The sequence below is a fragment of the Moschus berezovskii genome, chromosome 7 (genome assembly GCF_049115385.1).
Source record: "Moschus berezovskii isolate FMDL1 chromosome 7, NW_MosBer_1.0, whole genome shotgun sequence".
In the NCBI taxonomy this organism is placed as follows: Eukaryota; Metazoa; Chordata; class Mammalia; order Artiodactyla; family Moschidae; genus Moschus; species Moschus berezovskii.
In genome coordinates this window covers 23,893,293-23,903,008 of record NC_142466.1, presented here as the reverse complement: position 1 = coordinate 23,903,008, position 9,716 = coordinate 23,893,293, and positions in this window count along the sequence as shown.

The following is a 9,716-nucleotide window of genomic DNA, read 5'->3' as shown; positions in this document are numbered from 1 at the left end:
GGACATTCCTCATTAACTAACTGCTGCAAGAAGACCACACACGAAGAAGAGCCATTTGGCACCTTATCCGCCAAGTGAAAAGATAGAGCTATTATAGGATTTGAGGAGAGAATGCAAGGCAGGCAAAAATGAAGCAATTTTTATAGGCTCAGGACCAAGCAGGACTATATAAATGATTAACCTAAGGCCTGGATTCCCGATTGGATTCGGGGTTCTAGTTCCTTACATACTACAAAGTTCAAATAAATATAGACAGCTGTGTCTTTAAAAAGCACATCTGAAGCTCTGCACTTGGTTTAGAAAACAGACCATTTTCCTATTTCAAAATGACTCCTTGGATCTGTCAGGAGAGAATAAGATATTCTGTTCTTATGGATGATTCCTCACTATTCTGCTTTATTTTTAATTCACAGGCTGCACAAGTCCACAATCCCAGGTACCAGCTCAGTGTAGAACTGGTCAGTCACTAAGTCGTGTCCAACTCTTCGTGACCCCACGGACTGCAGCATGCCAGGGATGTCTGGCTCTTTGCAACCCTAAGGACTACAGCACACCGGGCTTCCCTGGCATTCACTGTCTCCCAGAGTTTGCTCAAACTCATGTCTATCCAGTCGATGCAGGATAGACAAAGCTGAATAAGACGGTCTAGGGTGCCAGTGAGGAGGAAACACACATCCGCCAAGTAATCACACTGCAGCATGATGAGCGCAAGGACAGAGGGTGAGACAGGAACCCAGGGACATCACAGGAGAGATGGTGTGGATCGAAGCAGATGAATCGGAAGAATGAGGATCTCACCAGCTGAGGAACAAGACAGACAGCTATGTCCAAACAGCTGCAAGGTAGGATGATACACAACAGGACGGAGAACTGCAGTGCTAACAGCTCAGCTGACTCTACCTGCCTGACTCCCTCCAAATGGATCGTGCTCATGAGGCCCCTGGACACGGCCTATCCTGTTTCCTCTTCTGCAAAGTCCTCTCCATCCCCACCCCAGTCACTACCCTCCCACCGCTGGCCTACTGACCACAGTTTACTCTTCCAGTCTCAGCTGAAATATGTCCTTGGGGAAGCCTTATTACTTTCACAAATAATGAGAGCAGAAATAACAACAATAATAATCATGAAAATCTACTGACCAATTTCTACATGCCAGGCATTTACCAACAAATCTACCCACATTATCTCATTTAATGATCACAAGAATCCACAAGATAATGGTCATGCATTTTATGGAGGCCACTCAAAATTAGCTGAGGAATTTTTATCATGTTTTGTTAGCTCAAAAGTGGCAAAACCAGGATTTGAACTCATTGAGTCTGATTCTGAAGACAACCTGGTATCTTAACCATGAAGCCTCGCTGTAGCCTTTTCTGCCTCATGGAAGTACAGTCAACCATATCCTCTTTGAGGCCAACTCTGAATCTTTATGCATCTGCATTATAGCACTAATCTCAGGCTAGTAATCACTTTAATGCACCCTATGATTCCATGACATTGTGAGGTCTTAAGAGTGGTATTAACTTGTTATCTATCCCTAGTGCCAAAAACTGAAATAGATACACAGTAGAAATTCAGTAAATGTTTGTGAATGAATGAATGGATGGATGGATGGATGGATAGAAGAATAAAATATCTGTGGAAGACCCACTACGTGAAACTCTACATAGGTCACTGTCAGGTATATTGTCAGAGATGCACTATGAAGGTTCATATCACATGAAGGAAACAGGCATTCATGGAGGCCAGGGGAAGAATTGGGCAAAAGAGTGGACAAAGTCCAGTGTAAAGGCTGTAGCATCACTCTGCTGTTGAGAGGTGGTCCAGGCAACCACTGCCAATTCCTATGAAAAATTCCCCCAGGTAGGAGATGGTCAGAGCTTTCTGAAAATGGCTGCCTCTTTGCTAATATCCCCCTCAACACACACATACACACACACACACACACACACACACACACACCTTTTACACACACACAGGAATATCCTGGCATCTCTAGTTGTCTCCAGTCGGTTACCCTTCCCAAATCTACTCCCCACTCACACATCTGCATTTTTAACCCAACTCCTTACAACCAGGCATTCCAAATTCCTGTAAAGAAACCAACAAAAACAAACAGTAAAAGAGGTTTGCTGCTCCTGCAGTGTTCTCTCCCAGCACCTTTAGGCTCCAGGTTACAGTTACAGGCACTGTGTCTTTCTGCTGTTCTTTTCCTGCTTTAATTTAGAGCTCAGGGTTCTGACTGCATTAACGGCCAGGGCACTGTCGAACAGCCCTTGCTCAGCAATATGCATCTGTCCCTTGCAGGGACACTGTATCCCCATATACCATGTCCTCTCCTGAGCTATCTCTTGTTTCATATTTTATCCTCTGCACAAAAATTGGCCATCAGTTCACAGACCTCATTTTGTAGCACCTGTTGCGTTAATAACTAGGAAACTCAGTTCAGAAAAGGGCCATTCACCAAGTGCTGTCCTCATGCAGTAAATAATCAGGTGGCAAAGAGTTATCTTTGCAAATTTCATTTTCTTGATATCAAGTCCCAAATAGAGAATGCCAATGAAAATGCATATCATCTATATATGGTAACGGAATGACATTCAGTTCAGTTCAGTCGCTCAGTCGTGTCCAACTCTTTGCAACCCCATGAATCACAGCATGCCAAGCCTCCCTGTCCATCACCAACTCCCGGAGTTCACACAAACTCACATCCATAGAGTCGGTGATGCCATCCAGCCATCTCATTCTCTGTCGTCCCATTCTCCTCCCGCCCCCAACCACTCCCAGCATCAGAGTCTTTTCCAGTGAGTCAAGTCTTCATGTGAGGTGGCCAAAGTATTGGAGTTTCAGCTTTAGCATCAGTCCTTCCAATGAACACCCAGGATTGATCTCCTTTAGAATGGACTGGTTGGATCTCCTTGCAGTACAAAGGACTCTCAAGAGTCTTCTCCAACACCACAGTTCAAAAGCATCAATTCTTTGGTGATCAGCTTTCTTCACAGTCCAACTCTCACATCCATACATGACCACTGGAAAACCCATAGCCTTGACTAGACGGACCTTGGTTGGCAAAGTAATGTCTCTGCTTTTTAATATACTATCAAGGTTGGTCATAACTTTCCTTCCAAGGAGTAAGCGTCTTTTAATTTCATGGCTGCAGTCAGCATCCACAGTGATTTTGGAGCCCAAAAAAATAAAGTCTGACACTGTTTCCACTGTTTCCCCATCTATTTCCCATGAACTGATGGGACCAGATGCCATGATCTTCGTTTTCTGAATGTTGAGCTTCAAGCCAACCTTTTCACTCTCCTCTTTCACTTTCATCAAGAGGCTTTTGAGTTCCTCTTCACTTTCTGCCATAAGGGTGGTGTCATCTGCATATCTGAGGTTATTGATATTTCTCCCAGCAATCTTGATTCCAGCTTGTGCTTCTTCCAGCCTAGCGTTCCTCATGATGTACTCTACATATAAGTTAAATAAGCAGGGTGACAATATACAACCTTGACGTACTCCTTTTCCTATTTGGAACCATGTTGTTCCATGTCCAGTTCTAACTGTTGCTTCCTGACCTGCATACAGGTTTCTCAAGAGGCAGGTCAGGTGGTCTGGTATTCCCATCTCTTTCAGAATGTTCCACAATTTATTGTGATCGACACAGTCAAAGGCTTTGGCATAGTCAATGAAGCAGAAATAGATGTTTTTCTGGAACTCTCTTGCTTTCTCCATGATCCAGCGGATGTTGGCAATTTGATCTCTGGTTCCTCTGCCTTTTCTAAAACCTGCTTGAACATCTGGAAATTCATGGTTCACATACTGCTGAAGCCTGGCTTGGAGAATGTTGAGCATGGTTTTACTAGCATGTGAGATAAGTGCAATTGTGCGGTAGTTTGAGCATTCTTTGGCATTGCCTTTCTTTGGGATTGGAATGAAAACTGACCTTTTCCAGTCCTGTAGCCACTGCTGAGTTTTCCAAATTTGCTGGCATATTGAGTGCAGCACTTTCACAGCATCATCTTTCAGGATTTGAAATAGCTCAACTGGAATTCCATCACCTCCACTAGCTTTGTTCGTAGCGATGCTTTCTAAGGCCCACTTGACTTCACATTCCAAGATGTCTGGCTCTAGGTCAGTGATCACGTTATCGTGACTATCTTGGTCATGAAGATCTTTTTTGTACAGTTCTTCTGTGTATTCTTGCCACCTCTTTTTAATATCTTGTGCTTCTGTTAGGTCCATACCATTTCTGTCCTTTATCGAGGCCATCTTTGCATGAAATGTTCCCTTGGTAGCTCTAATTTTCTCAAAGAGATCTCTTGTTTTTCCTATTCTGTTGTTTTCCTCTATTTCTTTGCATTGATCGCTAAGGAAGCCTTTCTTATCTCTCCTTGCTATTCTTTGGAACTCCTCATTCAGATGCTTATATCTTTCCTTTTCTCCTTTGCTTTTCGCTTCTCTTCTTTTCACAGCTATTTGTAAGGCATCCTCAGACAGCCATTTTGCTTTTTGTATTTCTTTTCCATGGGAAAAGAATGACATTTCTTCAGTGAAATAATTAGACTGTATTTATTCTATGATATAAAAAGTTAAAGTACATTTAATAAAACTAGCAGAATATGACAATCAGCTTGAAACATGGGTGAAATTTTGCCTTTCTCTAGGTGACAAGACATTTTGTAAGGACAAGAAGAAAAGTCTCTTCAAGTACCAATTTGTTTCTATCCAGAGAGTGTCATGTAATAAAAAGAAAATAGCACTGAAATCAGATGCATTTGAGGTTGCATCCCAGATCTGCCATTTAGCATTAACGTGAGCTTTGAGCAAATGACTCCACCTCTCTGAGCTCAGTTTCCTCACTTGTAAAATAAGGATACACTTATTATTTTGGGCTTCCCAGGTGGCATAGTGGTAAAGAATCCACCTGTCAATACAGGAGATGAGGGAGATGTGGGTTCAATCCCTCGGTCAGGAAGGTTCGTTGAAGAAGGAAATGGCAACTTGCCCCAATATTCTTGCCTGGAAAATCCCATGTACAGAGGAGTCTGGCGGGCTGCAGTCCATCTGGTTGCAAAGAATTGGACACAACTGAGCACACACACACATGCACGCACTATCCTACAGGCTTGTGGAGGAATTAACGTAATATGGCACTCACATTCCCTAACAGCATTCCTGGCATTAAGAAGTGTTCAGTAAATGGGGATCCCTTAGCATAGGAGAGAGCATGCAGGAGAGACCCCAAGGACCAGGGTATTTTGCTCTGTTCCTCACTATTCTTCCTGCTGTCCTGCTCTCTACTCCTACCCTCCCCTCTCCCAACATGCCTGGTAGCATGAGAGGTTGGCTTAGCAGTAGAACCATTACCCGCTCCCTTCTCCTATTAGTGTATCAACATTCAACTCAGAAACAGTTTTTACCACAAATGAAGGTTCATTTTAGCACACACCTAGGTTTAGAATTTACTAACAACCTCTGGCCACTGAAGCAGTCAGCAGACCCTGTAGTTATACTGCAACATTTAAAATATTTTTAATATTTTGATAGTATTAAGGAATATAAGGATACAATTTGAGCTATTTTTTAAATCCTCTTGATGGCAAGGATTGTGTTCTTTGAAGTCCTGCTTTGATCCCAAATTAATCTATGTGGGTTATGGTATTACAAGTTTTATTTCCCCCAACTTGACTATCAGATTTTTAAGACCAGGGCTTTGGCTTTATCTTATTCTCATCTCTTAGCACCTAGCATACTGCTGCATATGCTTCAAGCCCTTTAATAACAGTTTTTCCTCTTAACTTGATTCACTTTCATATTGACCATCAAACCAAACACGATCTTAATTACCGTTTGGGTTAATCGATTGCCTATTCCCTTCTCAAACAGGTGATAGATGTATTCTTAAATAAATGAGGAGATGAAAAGGTGCTATGCCAAATGAATCCTAGTCTCTTGGCCCAGGAGTATGTTTCAACATCCTCAGAGAACTTGCAGAAATGGCTGAATCACTGTCAGTGTACCTAGAAACCCCACAGAGGACAAGAGCTCCTGGAAAACTGGATACAGGCAAGTGTCACTGGGATTTATAAAAAGAGAAGAATGTGTATTCATCCACTAGAGAGCACTGAGCTTGACATCTGTTCAGGGCAAGACTCTAGAACAATTTTTTTTTTAAACAATGGCTTCTGAGCACTTAGAAAAAGAAGTGGTAAACACAGCGTGAGCTCACTAAGAATAGCCCTGTCACACTAACCTCATTTTCTAGTGACAGAGTTACTACACTGCGAGACCAGAGAAATAGAGTAGGAATAGTGTAGCTGGATTTCAGAATAGCTTTTGACAAGTTCTCTCATGATACTCTTAAGAGCAAGATGCAGGAAAAGAAGCCTCGATGATATTACAGTTTACCAATGTATCCAACATTAGTATCCAAAAGGAAACAGTGATTTGTCATAATTTCAACAAAATATTTCAATGCAATTAACAATGTTTTCCTGACCTATGTCAAGGGCTAGTGATTCAAGTGTACAGACAGAGAACAGAGGAAATCAGACTCAGCAGCAGCAACCTTCAAATGCTCCATTTGTGTGATTTGACTTTCAAAAGTATCATATAAACCTGAGATTATGGCAGACAAATAAAGTGTCTAAAATGAGTGAGGCAATGAATACCTCTGCTCTTGTCTATGTAGACTATATTCCTTCATACACTAAGAAAAACTCTGGGTTGTATCCTATAAAGGGTGATCAGGATGATGAAAAGACATCAATAAAATAATATTGAGAAAGAATGCAATATTAAAAAGAGAAAACTCACAACTACCTCAATGCATTCCAAGAAGTAGAAGTAGGACAGAGCAGGAATTCCTGATGGGCTACCTGAAAAGATGTTGAGTTTTCTGTAAATGGAGCTGCTTAAGTGTGAACTGGAACACAAGTATCGAGTGGTTGGAACCCATAATTTGCAATCTTAGAGTTTTGGTTTAAAAAAAACAACACACACACAAAGATTTTGTAATTTCCCAAAGCAAAGATTCTACAATCTGCTTGGTTATTTATCCCATGATTTAACTATAAGCTACCATATTTTTTCAACTTATTTTAAATCAAGAAAACACTGAAACTGTTTTAAAGTACAGAGAAAACTGAACCAACACCCATATACCTACTACCTAAGTTTATCTAACTTGAATATTTTGTCATTTGCTTCATTTTCAAGAAATAAATTATTATACATATAGTTGTGCTTTCTTCTTCCCCATCCAGAGAGAGAGAATCATCCTAAAGATGGTATGCACTATGAATACTATAGCTACTACATGTTTTATTTACATGCCATGTGTACCTATAATAAGAATTATAAATAAATTTGTCTTGTTGTAAGGAAACAATATGAAAGAATCTAGTTTAGCAGAAGAGGTGGAAAACTTCCACAAGAGATAATGCTCAGTGTTGAATGAAGGGTATGAAGTATCCAGGCTTTCCAGGAAGAGGAGGGTGTTCCAGATAGAGGAAACAGCAGTCCTGCTCTCACAGAAACAAGAAAAGAGTACAACAACAAGGACCTGATTACAAAAGCCTTTATGGCAGAGAAGGACAGTTAAGCATATTTATAGGGAAATAATGTGATTTATATGCATGTTAGATAAATCTTGTCATGATGTGCTTAGAATGGGGTGGAGGGTAAGTACAGTGGTCTGGGAGCCAAGTTAGCAAATATTGAAAAAAGTCCAATAAAGAGATGATGTATAGGGATGAGAGAATGTTCTAATTTCATTAATTCACATGTAGCTGTCCAGTTTTCCAAGCACCACTTATTGAAGAGATTCTCTTACCCTTCTATATTCTTGACTCCTTTGTCATAAACTAATTGACCATAGGTGCATGGGTTTATTTCTGAACTTTCTATCCTGTTCTGTAGATCTATTTCTCTGTTTTTGTGCCAGTACCACATGGTTTTGATAACTGTAGCTTTGTAGTATAGGCTTCCCTGGTGGCTCAGACAGTAAAGATTCTGCTAGCCATGCAGGAGATCCAGATTCAATACCTGGGTTGGGAAGATCCCCTTGAGAAGGAAATGGCTCCTCACTCCAGTATTTTGCCTGGAGAATTCCATGGACAGAGAAGCCTAGTGGGCTACAGTCCATGTGGTTGCAAAGAGTCAGGCACTTTCACTTTTCACTGAAGTTAGGAAGCCTGATTCCTCCAGCTTGTTTTTCTTCCTCAAAATTGCTTTGGCTATTCGGGGTCTTTTGTGTTTTCATAAAATTAAAAATTTTTTGCTATAATTCAGTGGAAAATGCCATTGGTAATTTGATAAGAATTGCACTGAATCTGTAGATTGCCTTGGGTAGTCATGTTGACAATATTAATTCTTCTAATCCAAGAACACAGTGTATCGCTCCATCTGTTTGTGTCATCTTTGATTTCTTTCATCAATGTATTACAGTTTGTGGTGTACAGGTCTTTTCTCTCCTTCAGTTCAGTTCAGTTGCTCAGTCATGTCCAACTCTTTGTGACCCCGGGAATCACAGCACGCCAGGCCTCCCTGTCCATCACCAACTCCCGGAGTTCATTCAAACTCATGTCCACAGGGTCAGTGATGCCATCCAGCCATCTCATTCTCTGTGATCCCCGTCTCCTCCCACCCCCAATCCCTCCCAGCATCAGACTCTTCCAGTGAGTCAACTTGTCGCATGAGGTGGCCAAAGTATTGGAGTTTCAGCTTTAGCATCAGTCCTTCTTAGGTAGGTTTATTCCTAGGTATTTTATTCTTTTTAATGCAATAGTAAATGGGATTGTTTCCTTAATTTCTCTTTCAGATCTTTCATCAGTAGTGTATAGAAATGCATAGCAAAGAAAACCATAAATAAAACAAAAAATATCTTACAGAATGAGACAAAATATTTGCAAATGATGTAACTGACAATGGATTAATCTCCAAAATATACAAACAGCTCATACAACTCAATATCAAAAAAACAAACAAAAAGTAGGCTGAAGATCTAAATAGACATTTTTCCAAGAAACATTCAGACATCCAATAGGCACAAGAAAATATGCTGAACACTGTTATTAGAAAAATGCAAATCAAAACTACCTCACACCAGTCAGAAAGGCTGACATCAAAAAGTCTACAAATAATATTAATAAATGCTGGAGCAGGTGTGGAGAAAAAGGTACCCTTCTACACTGTTGGTGAGAGTGTCAGATACTACAATCACTGTGGAAAACAGTGTGGAAGTTCCCTAGAAAACTAAAAATAGAGCTACCATATTATCCTTCAATCCCACTCCTGGGTATGTATCCAGAGAAAACCATACTTCAAAAAGATACATGCACCCCAATGTTCATAACAGCACTATTTACAATGGCCAAGTCATGCATGCAACTTAAGTGTCCATCAATAGAGGAATGGATAAAGAAGATGTGGTATATATATATATGCAATGGAATATTACTCAGCTATAAAAGTGAATGAAATACTGCCATTCGTAGAACCATGGATGGACCTGGAGATTATCATATTAACTGAAGAAAGCCAGACAGAGAAAGACAAATATCATATGATATCACATATATGTGGAATCTAAAAAAATGATATAAATGAACTTATTTACCAAACAGAAATAGACTTACAGACACAGAGAACAAACTTATGATTACCAAAGGGAAATGGGGGGAGGCATAAATTAGGTAGGTGTTTGATTTTAAAACATACAC